The sequence below is a fragment of the Lathamus discolor genome, chromosome 10 (genome assembly GCF_037157495.1).
Source record: "Lathamus discolor isolate bLatDis1 chromosome 10, bLatDis1.hap1, whole genome shotgun sequence".
NCBI classification, from domain to species: domain Eukaryota; kingdom Metazoa; phylum Chordata; class Aves; order Psittaciformes; family Psittacidae; genus Lathamus; species Lathamus discolor.
In genome coordinates, this window is record NC_088893.1 from 15,966,939 (window position 1) to 15,981,502 (window position 14,564).

The 14,564-nt window shown below is 39.9% G+C and overlaps 1 long non-coding RNA gene across 1 annotated transcript; it reads left to right on the forward strand.

Annotated features, from left to right (window-relative positions):
- The first annotated feature begins 2,628 nt into the window (after window positions 1-2,628).
- LOC136019834 (uncharacterized) lies at window positions 2,629-13,799 on the forward strand. Its single transcript, XR_010615077.1, has 3 exons — window positions 2,629-2,736; window positions 3,703-3,777; window positions 13,765-13,799. It is a non-coding gene; the product is annotated as an uncharacterized LOC136019834 (long non-coding RNA).
- The last annotated feature ends 765 nt before the right edge of the window (window positions 13,800-14,564 follow it).

Below are 14,564 nucleotides of genomic sequence, written 5' to 3' on the forward strand. Positions count from 1 at the left end.
TGTGTCTTCAGGCTTGACTTTCTCTTGATTTTGGACAGGCAGGGTGTAGCAATGCCTGCGAAGTTTAGTTGACAGCTCAAGTGGACATACACGTGGTTCAGTGCTCTCAGAAGTCAAATATAGGGAAAAAATCGTTTTCTAACTGGGTGGCATTCAAAAGAACTTTCTGGTCTCACTAATGCTGCTTACAGTTCATGTTACTACACTTTTAGTGGTAAACTCCAGGAGGCAACACCTTTGATTCCTTCATCCAGTGGCTGAATGGACTGTCATCCTTACACATGGCCATGAAGAAAATCTGTGGTAGTCTGTAAGAACACACTGTTCCCACCCCGAAGTGGCACAAAGGATGCAAAGGGATTTCTTGTTGCAGAGTCTGGGATAAGAACAGAAGGTGCTGAAAGCTGTGTTAGGGTTCTTGTGATCCTCAGAATCTGAACTGGAATTCAGGAAGATGTTTTGATGTTCGGCTTCTTGTGATCAAAGGATGGGGCTTTATGTGTCTCACTGTTTCTCCGTATTGAATCTGGAATGTTCTAAGCAAAACTTGCTAAATAAAGAAGGTTGAACACAACTCACAATTCAGAGAAAATGAGATAAGAGATTACTGAACACCAGGCAAACATGGAAATGTTGAATAATTATGTAGATTGTTGCAGGAAATATTGTATGAAATGTAATTGCAGGTTTCCTGCACATTTTAAAGCTCTGAGCAGGTTTTATTTTCAAATAGAAATGATTAAATATAATTTTTCAATGCTTTCACATGATTAATGTAACAGGCTGATTTTTCTTTGAGTACGTCATAAATACCATCCACATTGGTGTGCTAATATATGGAGAGTTTTATTGCAGCAGCGCTTTATGAAATTATTCTTTGGGAAATTATAGATAGTCAATGAATAATTCAAGGGAAAGAATAAACCAAAATCTAATAAATTCTGCGTATGATTGAACTTTGACATTATTCCAGTAACGTGTATATACAAACCTTGCTGTTATTCTGGAAACATAATTCAAGTAGAGCTTGATTTTTATGAGAAGAGATGTTTTCACACTTGTCTGAGAAGAAAAGTGACAATTATTAACTAATAGATAACCTGAACACCCATCATCCTTTCTTCTGTTTCCAGAGAAGAGCAAAAGATCTAAAAGATAAATTGTTGAGGAAATATTGTGTTTTTGCCAGGGATTCAAATTATTACATCAATTTCTGGGAGTTTGAAAACACTCCTGTAAATCAGAAAATGAAAACCCTTAAGGAAAGCCATGTCTTACAGGATTGTAACAACATTGCTGTGCTAGGCACAAAGAAATCATAGAAACAGACACGGCAGCAAGTGCGGAATGGCTCAGCTGGAATGGGAAAAGGGAGTAGTATGAATCCTAAATGCAGCCATGTGCTTTTCTCCCTTTGCTGCTGTGGAGAAAGTAAAGGGGTGAGGCAGAGGTGGTTACCTCTGGCAATGGGAAGAATGGTGTGGTTTATACTGAGCTGGGAAAAACTGGGACAAGTAATGAGAGAGACTGGGGAGGCATCGTATTTGTGCTTCTTCTGTGTACAGCTGCAACACTTACTTTCCTGTTCATACTAAATTACTGGGCTATGTAAAATAGTTCATAAACTCTAATACATGGTGTAAATTGGTGTGAGAATCCCTGTCACTCGCATCTTGTACAGCTTCTTACAGGAGGGTTGGGTAACTAGGAGGGACACAGAAGTGTATAGCCAAAATCTTAGGAGTAGCTTCCACACCTTTTTACAATCTTACAGTCATAAAGGAAAAGGGAGCAGGGCAAGAGAGGGGCATTTCCTCCTCCTGAGGGTTAAAGCCTCGTTAGCACCAGACTGCTGCTCTGAGCTGCCCTCAGGATTTCGTGCTTCCTGCCGCCTAACTGCATAGGTGCCCTCCTAGTTTAGTATGGAGGTGATATGAGTGCCTGTAGTGTCTTCATGTTATGCAAGCTTTGACTTTGAAGACAGAGATAGGGAAAAAGCCTCACCATTTCAATGGTCCTTGAGCCTGGGAAAAGGACAGTCAAAATCAAGCCCACCTTGTATTCCAAACACCTACAGCAGCTTCAGGCTCTCCATGTTTATATAAAGTCCTGGGGCTCCCCTCCCAACAATTTCCTACCAACATAACCCATTTTTCTGTTTTATTTGATATATAATATGGCACCACTTCTTCAGTGGCTGTAAATTGAGTAACATCATTGACTTTAGTAGGAGTAAATGAATTGATTCCAAGTGGTGGGCTCTTGATTAACTTCAGTGGTCCCAGAGAGTTTATGTCAGCTGCAGGTTGCTCCCACTGATTTCGGTGGAGTGCCCAGGTGATTCAGTGTGAGAGCTGCCTCAGCTCCTACTCTGATTTCTTTCCAATTTGGTAAAAAAAAAAAATAAATTGATCACAGGGCACAGAATTAAGAAAAAAAATAATTATGAGCTTGGTATGTTGATGACTGTCATGGAATTCCCTCAATATGAGTGGATCTTTAGGTTTAAAACTGAGTCTCCTTCTGCTTCCTGTAGATTCCAGCTCTTCAGTTTGTCCCTAACTTTAAGTCAATAAGCAGCCTGACTGAAGCTGTTAGACATGTGCCATAGTACTGCGGTGCTGTTAGGGACACGGTACTGTAGAACTAATGTAACTGAGAGTTGGATCAAGCCTTTTTCTGTTGGTGCTTCCTTTCATTAGAAAAGGAGAAAATAAAGGAATGGTGAAAAATCAGGTAAGTGTTCTCATTTGTCTGGAAAAGTCGTGAGCAAATTTTGGGATTGCTTCCTGGTCTGTTAGGAAACTGTAACATTTTTGTTTGCAGTTTAAGCTCATGACTGATCACAGTTTCACAGTATGGGGATTTGTAAGTCTGTGGGGATTGATGGGCACTGATTTCTGTTCTTCCCCCTGCTCAGTTTGGGAATCTGCATGTTGATGTATTTCTTTTGAATTAATGTTTATTTCAATATGCTGAGGGAATTGGTATTATTATGAAAGGGCCTGGTATATATGTAAATGAAATGCAGCGGAGTAGAAGAAAGGAACTAATTTGCTGTTGGAATTCAAGGATAAGTTATCTTGGCTAAAGCTTCTAGGTAAATATTATTTCATATATCAGACCTGCTTCCTCCTGCCTTGATGAATTCTTGTATTGTAAATTTGTGTAAGGGAAATTGATTTGGAATACCAACATTAGTTTAATCACGGTCACTTTGTATGTTACTGGAATATTTTCAGTTACAAGGAGTGTAACATGAGTCCACCTTATTTTTAAGGAGTCTGGGGAAACAGTTGTTCTCGTTGTCAGTGTGTGATGAGGGTATGTTTTAAGACTTCTCTCTGCAACAAAATGTGGGTTATTGTCCAGTGGCATTTCTCAGAGTAAAAGTGAATACTGAGAAAAAGAATTCAATATTTATTAGGTGTCTCTCTTAGGGTGTTTAAATGGGCTCTTGAAATGATGTTGGGCTGTGAGAAGTGGCTGATTACTGTTAACTCTAGTGAGCCTTGATGGGTCATCAGATAAACCAGAGTTACTGTTATCTGCTGAAGATCCAGGTTTTAGAGTGTAACTATTTTTTATTTCACTTTATTTTGCTTGCAAGGATTTTACTTTAATAAATTGCTCAGAAATGTGGTGTTAGGAGACTTGGCTCTTCAGTTATTATATAGGGAATGTGCATCTCTTTTTTTTCAGGAAGACTTGTTTTCATGTGAATTCCTTCGGTACTTGCAGTATATACAACACACAGTGGGATCAGTTATTAAAAAGGTGACTTTCTAATGCAAGTTAAAGACTGAAATGATGAATTCCACATCTGTTAAATAGACTTAATTTCTGGTGACATTATAAACTGAAAAGGGCAACAGGCTCCTTTTTCATCACATGCAGATCTCTCCAAAACAGATTACAATTTAGAATGTGTTTAGAATTGAAGGTAAAACATTCCTCAGTCACTGCTGAATGCTCTGAAGAATGCAAGTTATCCTGTCAGGGGAATACTTGCTGACTTTTTAGGATATATTTTGGCTCTTGAAAGAGTTAGAAAGATGGGGTCTTGAAGCAGGTAACTGGTATCAGTAACTTTCCATGGGAACATGAATTATATTACCTGCCAGAAGTGAGTTTCATATTCTGATAGGTTAATCCACTGCATGGTTGAAGGGTACGAAGATGAAAACCAACTATTAATCATACTTTAGCATTGAAGGATGCAGTCAAATTCTGGTCTCATGGTGAGCTGTGAAATTGTTGTTGGTGTAGAATTTGAAGGAAGCATTGACAAGGCAGAACTGACTCCAATACTTTTTATACATCTCTGTCCAAGGTGTAAGGAAAAAACTGCAGAATCAAGTTTGCAATGCAGCCTTCTTTCAAGGATGCTGTACAATGGAATACCTTCAGGTTTGATACCTTCTGTAACAATGACTTTGAAACAGGCCTTCCTAGTGCTGTATGATTTCTTTTCTTGGAAATGTGCCCATCTGCTTCACAGATACTTGTTTTAGTCCATTTCCCTCCCAGGCCCTTTTCTCTCTTCAAGGAAGTGATCTTAAAGTTACTATTTCTACTTTTATGATGAGTCTGTTATAGAACACACCCAATCTTTTCCTTCATTGCTTATATGAGATATAAAAGATATCCTTTATATGAGATATATTCCATTAAATATGGCAGTTAAAATGAATTTGGAAGTTAGTTTTTATAGCTGATGATTATTACATGAATTTCTAAACTATAATCCCCATGCTACTAGTTAAAATACTTTGTCATGCGCAGACTTCCAGATCTTTGGCTTAGTGATATTTTCGAAGAGATTACGATTGTTCAAAAGCTTTCTAGCAAAAAATACAGCTCTGGAATAGGCTTAGGCCATTTGTTTATCTTGTGGTTTAAATAATCTGCACCAGCTCCGTTCTACATCTTCAGAGAAGGTTTTTCTTTTCCAAAAAGAAACTGTCCGTTTTACATAAGAGCCAGCTCTAGAACGTGAACCACTGAGAATGAACAAGGTGGCATCTGTGAAACAAGCACAGGTCCTCTTCAGTGCATACATCTCAAGTGTTACTGTTGCTCTGAACTTGGGGATACACAGGTCACAAAAACATGGTCATAAAGGCAGCAGACAATTACATTTCCAGAGCTGCATAGCTGAGAAGTATAACAAGAATTTGCAGAATAAATGTGCTTTTTAATACATTTCTACTAAATAAAAATACTCTATAAAGTCAGGGCTAGGAAAAGGATAGAAAGAAGAGCTCTGCTTAGGGTAGCTGACTTATTTCCAAGCATGGTTATTTTGTCCTTCTCCCACTTCATCTCAGCAATTTTCTTCTGAGTTATAACATAACACCACATCCCCACAATCCCTTTGTAAATAGCATTCCTGGTTAGCATTCAATAAAGGGCAATTTGTTCTTGGCATACGTAGGTAGGGGCTCAGTCATGGCCCTGGCATTGCTCTGATAGAAAAATGACTTCAAGCTGCTCTGTAGATTGCAGCAAACCCATCCCAACAGTTTAAAAACAAAGATTCAGCAAAACTCTAATATAACTTAGAGGAATGTGCTGAGATCTTTGTGCCTTTTGAGAGTGAGGATGTCATCGATGGGGGAAGCTGAGGGCTGTGGTGTTACCGTGATCGCAGATTTTCCCTAGGAAAGGATTTCTTCCTTGTATTTTTTTATTCTCCTGAGGATATTAGTTCTGCCTTTCACCCTATACTTGTGCCTCGTAGCTTTTAATTAAAGCCCCTTTCCCAGAGTGGAAGGGAAATTATAAAATTTTAACGAAATGCTCATTTTTATGAAATGTTTATCCTACTTTTTTCACTGTCATTTTGGGACAGCAGGTGCTTGAAGGGCTCCTGTTGGCTTTGTGTTTTCAGTGAAAGTTTGATGTTATTTGATGTCAATAGCTTCTGACAAGCTGAGGGTATGGCTGGGTCATGCCAAAGGTAGTCACCCAGAGGACAGTTTCTCTGAGAAGTGCTGTCAAGCTTGTTTCCCATGCATGCGATCATTTATTAGGCAAGATGGTATCACTCTTACTTAACACAATGGATTTTACCTTAAAGAAGCAACAAAGAATCTTGCAGTATTTGACATTTACTGTTAAAACTGAGGGAAGAGTAATGCAGTTGCCTCATGCCTGCGTTATTACCACCAGGTGTCTAAGACCCAAACATTATAGCAACAGGTTTTTTGCTCAGTTCTAATAATTCTGTTTCAACAGCACATTGCTGAGCAGAAGCTGATGTCCTTCTGTTCAGATGCACTTTTTAGAGTCCTGAAGAGTTTATTTCTGAGGAAGTCTCTTTTCTGTTTCCTGAGCAGGCTGGTAACATTGCAGGCAGTTAGGATTTTATCCTGTTTTAAGTACACACTAAATCATGTGTCTAGGAGGAGCAAGAAGGGATTATGTGCACAACACAATGAGGCAGATGATTAAAGAGAGTCTCTTTCAAGTCAGCTGATGGGAAGACCCTTCTCTTGTAGCCAGCCCCACATCTTGACTCTGTCCTAAGGGTTTGTGAGTAGAAGCACCTTTGCACTGTTTGTCCTGGATTTTGGCATAAAAAATCCTTCCAAAATCATTAGTGTTAAAACTGACCAAGGCAGAGAATTTGTGTCCGTATTGTACTGGATTACAAGTCATATCTTTTGAGTTGGTGCAGTCAATGGAGGTGCGCTAGCACTCTGTCGTACATGGGGACTGCAGTATGGATTTGTAGTAGCATATCCTCAGAGCTGATGATGTAAACTGTCACAATTTCCAAAAGATGTTGTTTATAAGCAAGCTTACGAGTGAGCTCTGGTGTGTGATGCTCTCTCTCCTTCATACAGGTCTAGCTGCTCGGTTGTCAAAGCACTACGTCTGATTCTGTCATATCTGTCTTTGCTGCTTCTTAGGCCCTGTCATGCCTTCTATCATCAAAGCAGCCTCAGCCTCTCTTGCAGTTGCTGTCAGTAACATCAAACAGTAGTGCAGGGGATGGCTCAGTAAAGAATGGAATGTTTTTATGTTCAGTGAGAAGGAACCCCATGGAACATTTAGCCAAAGTGACTTCAAAATGAGAAATTACAGCACTCATCTTTTAACCAGAAAAGGGCTCTGCTGCTCTCATCAGGTGTGAATGAAGGGGAGAGATGCTCCTGTGGGACCAAAGCAAAGGTGAGGCATGTGTTGTCTAAGACATTTTCTCCTTTGAGAGCATTGGCTTTCCTCTAATTCAGGAAAAAGTGTAGAGCTCTGGGTTCTTATTTAGTTCTCACTTCGGAAAATACTCATCCAAGCCTGTGCCAGAACAGAAATCTTCAGCCATGGGATTGCTCTCCAATCTCATACAAGGCACTGCTTCTTTTTCTCAACATATCAAGGCAGTGCAAACATCAATGCCATTTAATGAACTGTGATGCCAGCTCGTTGGTTCCAGGCAATAACATTTTACTTAGCTCTACTATACAAAGATTAATATTAGCATGGTCACTTCATCTGATTATTATTTTTTAAGCTGCCCCAATGTTATGGACGTTGTATGAATAAATTGTATTTGTTCTTCTTCTTCCCCTTGTAAGCACAGTTCCCTAATATTAAATCTTCCAACATCCTGCATCCTTTCTATCAGGGTGTGCTGTTGCTGAGCAACACCAGATTTGCTCTTTAAAATTATCCAGGTTTCTTTAGCCAGCTTTGTGAGTTGGTGCAGCGGGGAAGCAGTAATATATGTCTTAATGCTTTAAAATGATATGTATTTTTTATTTACACTGTTTATTAACATTTCTTGTGTTTGGGCCATCATACATGGGCATGTGGCTATACATTTTAAAATAATACAGTTTCACATCAGTTTTTAGTTCTGCTGTGGGGATTTTTTGTCATTATGTAACTGTACTTGTAGAACATACATTAAGTCCTTATACATAGGTGCAAGAAGAGAGAAAAATTAGAACATACATCTCCTTAGGAAAGTTCTTACTAGAAGGATTTTTAATTGAGGGGATTTTTTTCCCCTAAAGCATATGTATTTCTGCTTTCTGAACCTGTGAGTGTGGATTCTTCAGAGCTGGAGCTTTAAGATGGTTCACCCTTCTCCTGAACCCTGCTGACCTTCCACTGTCCAGGTATCATAAAAGTTGTCAAAATGTTTCTTTTGACCTCATAACGGAGTGCTGGAGGAATTACTTTCGCGTAGATCAAGTGCTATTTCAACATACGCTGCCATTTTAAACCCTGAACACAGGACTGTGTAATTCCCAAATGTTTTATTCTTCAGTGTCCATTTTTAATGACAAGAGCAAAAATCTTCACTTGTAACATTCAATTTATTGAACTGATCCCATGAATGATACAGCCGTTACTAGCAGGTGATAAAAGGTACTCGTGAGGTTTGCACACAGGGTCAAGAGGACTCCCCTGAGCCCTTAATTCAGTAAAGATAGATCTGAACTTGGAGACTGAACTCACAGTGTGGAGGCATCTGCAACTTCCCCAGACTTGCACATCTCTGTAGAATGAAGCATATGCAAAAAAAAAGGGAAGTCTAAACTGGACCAAAGCTGTTATAGGATTTGACCTTGCAGAGCTGATGTTGCAGCACTGTGGCAGAGATAGTCAGAGGAAGCATTTTCTTTGGTTGGAACTGGAGCAAGATGAGAGTAATTTTAATGGCAATAGTTGCTTATTTTGATAGAACCAATGATTGCTGACAATCTGAAAACAACTTCTAATATACATGAAGTCACGGATTATGCTCTGTTATTGAATCCTTTGATTCAGGTTCCTGTTGATTTTTATGGAAGCAAACAAGGACTCTTCCTGGCTGTTAAAAGGACTTTTCTGTTGTTCACCACTGTTTGCAGTAGATGAGATTTTGATGATGGGTTAAATCCAGCTGACCACTTGCATTTTCTCACTTACTTAATTGGGAAAGAGGTATAAGTGTGGCAACCAAGGTTAGTGGTTTCTGTGCTGTTCATTTCCTAAGACATGAAGATGACAAGGTTATGTCTTACAGTGTCATTAGAATTGAATAACATGGTCAGCATATTTTCCTAGGGATCAGCTTTTTGTCACTTGCTTTGCTCATGTGGTTTGCAATGTACTCCATTTTGTTGGGAAAGCAGCTGGGAATCCTCACACTGAAGAAAATGGGAAGTTGGTTTAATGCGAATATCGCAACAAGCCATCTGCTGAGACTATGCCAAACCTGCCGAGCCCCTTGCACCAGGAGCACGTGGCTTGCCTCTCCCCTTGTGCCATGTTTCTTCCAGTTTTGTATCTCAACCAACACCGACGCCTCTTCATGGCTCTGTGACATAGATCGGATCTGCTTGACCTGACTCAGGACTTGCATCTGGCTGTGGGGATGCAAAGCAGGAGAGAGGCTGAAGTCTTGCTTACACGCTGGAAGCCCAGGCTCCGAAGAACCCTAGTGAAAATGACAAATCTCAGCTATACCAGAGGGCTGTGAGTGCCTTCCTTCTCCCATTGCATGCCTGAACACAGGGGAACGCTTTGAGAAAGGTGAGTCTTGAGCAGTCTGCAATGTTTGCACATTGCTTGAGAGCTGTTTACCAGGAGCTGAGTCTGTCTGAAGCATGTTCTTCCCTGTGTTCAGCAGAAAATGATGTTAGCATGAGTTCAAACTGTGAGTACAAGGAGGTGAGAGGACAAACCAGTGGCAGTAAGCTTGGAAATGGAGCTGCAATTTCAGGTGCAGAAAGGAAGCTTCATACTTGCTTTTAGTTGATTTTCAGCTCGCTGCTACTAAACAGAGCAATATCTGCAGCCTCAACACTTCACCCTCAGCAGCATATGTCCCCTGTTCTCCATTGCTGGTGCTTGTGGAGCTACACAGTGAGCTGGATCAGGGAGCTAATTTGACCAGAAATGAATATTTGGGGGGCTGTTGCTGGGTTAGTTTGCAGTTGCATCAGTTCCCTTACCAGACTCGGTGTGCAACCCTGGGAGAGCTCAAGCCATCGTTAGAAAGGCATTGAGAAGGACTAGTTTCATAGAGAGGGAATTTAGGAGTACCCCATTTCACTGCAGACTGGATTTATGCTGGATTAAAGCAGCTGTGTAACCATGGCCACAGATCTCATAGGATAGCTAAAGGGTTTTACAGGTGCTCTCTTTGCTTTTCTGCAAAGCTTGTAAATACCTGCTTTGCAGAGGAATAGTGCTGCAGGAACCTTGTGTGCGAACTTCTGGAGGTTTATGGGACTTTTTCATTCCGTGTATGATGAAAGAAGAGGGAGTTCTGGGAAGATATCTTTGCATACACCAACCCTGTAGCCACCAGCTGCATGTGGAAGTGGGAGAATCTTGCCTACTCTCCATCTCAGCATCCTTCTTACTGACTCTCTTGTGTGCTCAAGTCAATATATCGATTAGAGATCAGTTTTGAATTAAAAGGAGATAATATTCAACCCCCAGAAGGCAGAATGAAGGAAGTGCTTGCATGCACATGCAGGACACAAAGAGCTAGAAGAAACGCTTTGTCAGTCATTGCAGAGGGGGCAAAGAAGACGAGCACAGCCAATAATGATCCAAAAACGTTGATTACCACGTTTTTAAAGCTGTGAGATCTTGAAAATGTTGACTACGATTCTATGATTCTATGACCCAAACAACGATTCCACCTAAGAGAAACAAAAGGCAATTACTTAGGAGCTAATACATCCAAGAAGTAAGACAAAAACAGTATCAGGGGAAAGTGCTAAAATGATGTGCAAAGGATGAAAGAGTATTCTAAGTCCAGATGTTTCTTGATGAATTTATGGGAAATGAACCTGCTTTTGAATAACACTTTGAAAGCTCTCCAAGGAGAAAAAAAATGCATTCTTAAATTCTGTAATTCTAATATAGCTGGGAGAAGTCTTTTCACTAATCAGGTCTCAGAAGGATGTCCTCAAATGAAACTTTGTATTCCTCTTTAAGAACCTCATTTCCAGCAATGCTTGTAAAAAGAATTAGCACTTAGGTTGCTGCTGTACTGACACCACAGCTTGTGGCACTAACAGGTAGTTATGTAGTTGCTTCACTGTGGTCTGCTTGTGGTTACTTCCATTCACGTGCCTCCTCTGTGTGTGTGAGATTAAGGTCTCTCTGTTTTGTTTCTGTTTTGTTTAAGAGGCATTGTTTTGATTGTGTTTTGCTACCCACATTGCGTTGCTGGGTCCTAACCCCTGGCTAAGAATCCTCCATTGTGTCACAGCAAGGATAATGTCATTCAAATACCACTAAACTTTGCCATGCTTCAGAGCCTTCTCACTTCTAACCTGTGCCCATTACAGCGAATTTCTGTTGCCATTTCAAGGCTAAGTTGGGCCGCTTTGGGCTCCTGACCTTCACTGTCCCAGTTTATCAAATGGAGTGACAGTAATTCCATTAAGTGGAACAGCTAGTTGGAGAAGTAGACTAAAAAGTGAACCATGAAGACTCAAAAAGCATCAAAGCAAATGAAAATAACTCAATGTTTATTACTGAAAAAATACCTAAGATGTTTTTGAATTGATATCTTTGTAAGATATAAACCATAAGCAAATGCTTTGCTGAACCATAGCATGAAAATAACAAGGATGAAAAATAACAGTATAAATCCACGTGGTGAATCCAAGAAGTGACACTGGTCGTGTTCCTCAGGGTGAAAGACAAAGTTTAGTATACTCTCTAGGTTCTCAAACAGTGTTTACAAGCCAACTTCTATTTACTTTCCTTCTTACTAGCATACAGAGTCCTGAAGAACAACCATGGCCAGTTAATAGCAATGTAGTAACTGGAAGGGTTAACTGGGAATGGAGGAAAAGGTGTTTTGTTAAACAAGGCTGCTGTTCTTTACTCGTTTGTTAGAGGGATTATGAAGCTTATTATTATTGTGATGATAATTTGTATGTATGGATGCACAGCCTTCAGCAGGTCAGACGAGTAGGTCACTAGTTTTGCCTGGTGTACTTCAGGTCTTATGAAATCAAATTGCATTCACTCACCTGGGTGATCTTATGCTTAACTTAGATTGCAAAACATTCAAGAAAACATTTTTTTTTTCTTTTCCCAATTACATGAAAATGGAGCTACCAGGAGTCATGAGCAATGAAGGATTTTTAATGATATGCTTGATATTTCAGAATCTCTAATTTCAGTTCCTGAAAGTCACAAGTAGCTCCGAATGCTGCACGTCATTATCTAAAACAAACACTTCATGATTTCCCTGAACACATCCTGGAAATAATGATCAGTTGCTGCCTACAGAAGATAACAAACAACAAATATCGTACTGTAGAAAGAATGACATTTTGCACGGAAGCACTTACCCTGTGCCTCTTCTAATTTGCACGTTATTCAGGTTATATCTAAAAGAGTATTTATTTATACACCAAAAGTTAAACTCATTATAAAGTGCCGCCACGCAGACAACTCAATGTATATTTACTTTCCAAAATCTCATTAAGCTCAGGTACTTGTACATTTCTTTTCTTAATAATGAAGCACATACGGACTCTCTGCCAACACTGAACAAGGAAGCTTTTAAAGCAAGGTGTACTGTTCTTACAGGGGAAAACTGCTGGGACAATGTATTCTGCCTCCCCTTCTGTTTTTCCTTTAGTGATCTGCAAAGGACTGCAACACCTTGCCTGGTCCCCTTCTTCAGATACAACTTGAACATGGTGTAAAAAGTATACATTGTTGGTAGTTGGAAGATTCCATGATTCCATGAGAAACAATAACAAAGGTTTCAAAGTATAAGGCTGCTCCTTGTATTAGTTTCATCTTAATGTGGAGTGTTTTGGGGGTTTCTATAGTTCAACGTGGCACTAGATCACAGAAAGGCAGGCTGGAATTTGTCAGTCACGTTACTTCCTCAGCAGCATCACCACTTCATGGCCCTGCCTGGGAGGTGTGTGTGTATTTGTCTGCACGTGTCAGTAACTGCTTAGTAGTAAACCTGCACTAACAGCTCCACACTGCGAGTTCTTGCAAGTGAGTCAGCTCATAATGACTTTGCATGGCATTGAATGGTCAAATGCTCAGGGTTAAATTTCAGGGCCCCAGATTCTAATGCTCTGATTTAGGAGAAGAGTCCTCACTGGTAGAGCAATTCTGCTGCAACTGGCAAAGAAAATACTGTCCTGAGGAAGGCTTCCAGATTATGTCCCTTATTTTCTGCTGCTTAGAAACAGTGAGTCCTTGGTTAGTTTTAGACCTTCTAATTGTCATTTAAAGTGTCAATCACACTCTCCTCATAAAGTAAGAGGGCGTTTAAACTATATGAAAAGTGTAAAATTGTTTGGTTATTTCCTGTCCTTTACTTTTGGTGGAGTAAGGGGAAGATAAAGTTCCTAGCACATGGATGTGCACAACTTTTAACATGTGGAGGATGAAAATTACACAGAAGAGATACTTTTCCTGGGAATTACTTTTTACCCACTACCATCAGGGTGAAATTCCCTTAGCAGAACTGGGCCTTGGATTTCCTGGTCACTTTTTATCCTTAAATACTTCTAAAAATCATCCTACAAATCCATTAGTGATTGGAAAGATGTCTGCTCTTTACATACTTGACTTATCTAAATGCTTTGGCCTAGCCCCAAAATGCTCGTATTTTTCAAAGTTGTTTTAAATTGGAATGACATTTTGAATTCCTCCTTGTATGAGTAACCCGCCTAAAGATGGCAAATATCTGTTACATTGCAAAAGAGATAAATAAAGGGTGCAACGTCCAAAAGGTTTTTTCTTTTTCTCTCTCCCCTGCAGGATTCTGTATTTTAACACAAAGAACAACATCAAAGAAGAAACAAGTTAAATCCTTCCTGTCATCTTACTTTCAGGGACTTGTTAATGTGATGGTAATATTGGGTTTGGGCTTCTTGGATTCTCTACAGAATCACCTTAGTGTCTGTTTATGACAGTCTTTTGAGCAGCTGTTCAGAATAGAGATGTTTAATGGAAATGCGTGATTAGTACAAGGTCCACCCAAAATGTCCTGGAAACAAAAAAACCTACTGTCTGTGACTGTGATTAAAGTATCTCTCTACGTTCTGCACCAAGTTTGCCAACCTCTTTATAACTTGGTCTCCATCACAAGGGGAGAGCAGTGGATTAAGTAGTGGGAGTTACACTTCTTTATTTTCATTAGTGTAATGAAATATAAGTATTATCTAATAAGTATGTGAGGATGAATTCAGAAGTAGGGCTTGAAGGCTAATGAAAACGTTAACTTTATAATCTCCCCAACATTGCCATGTCCCTGTTCCAAGAACACTTAATCAGGACCATTACAGCAGTTCCCAATTCTCTTTTCCCAAAGGAGGTACCACTAGCTGACATCAGTTTCTGGAATGTTATGGAAAAAGGTGTGTTATGTACCATGAAGGTCTTTTACCACGACAAGGCCAGCACCTCTGCAGGATTGAAGTGTACTTCAAGTAGTGGAGTATACAGAGTATGATGAGGCGCCGGAATATTAACAGAGGAGATGTTACATGCACAGGAGATGGCTCTTTCTCCTCTAGATTTTATTCCCTCTAGAATGAGGGTGACCTAGTTTCACCAAG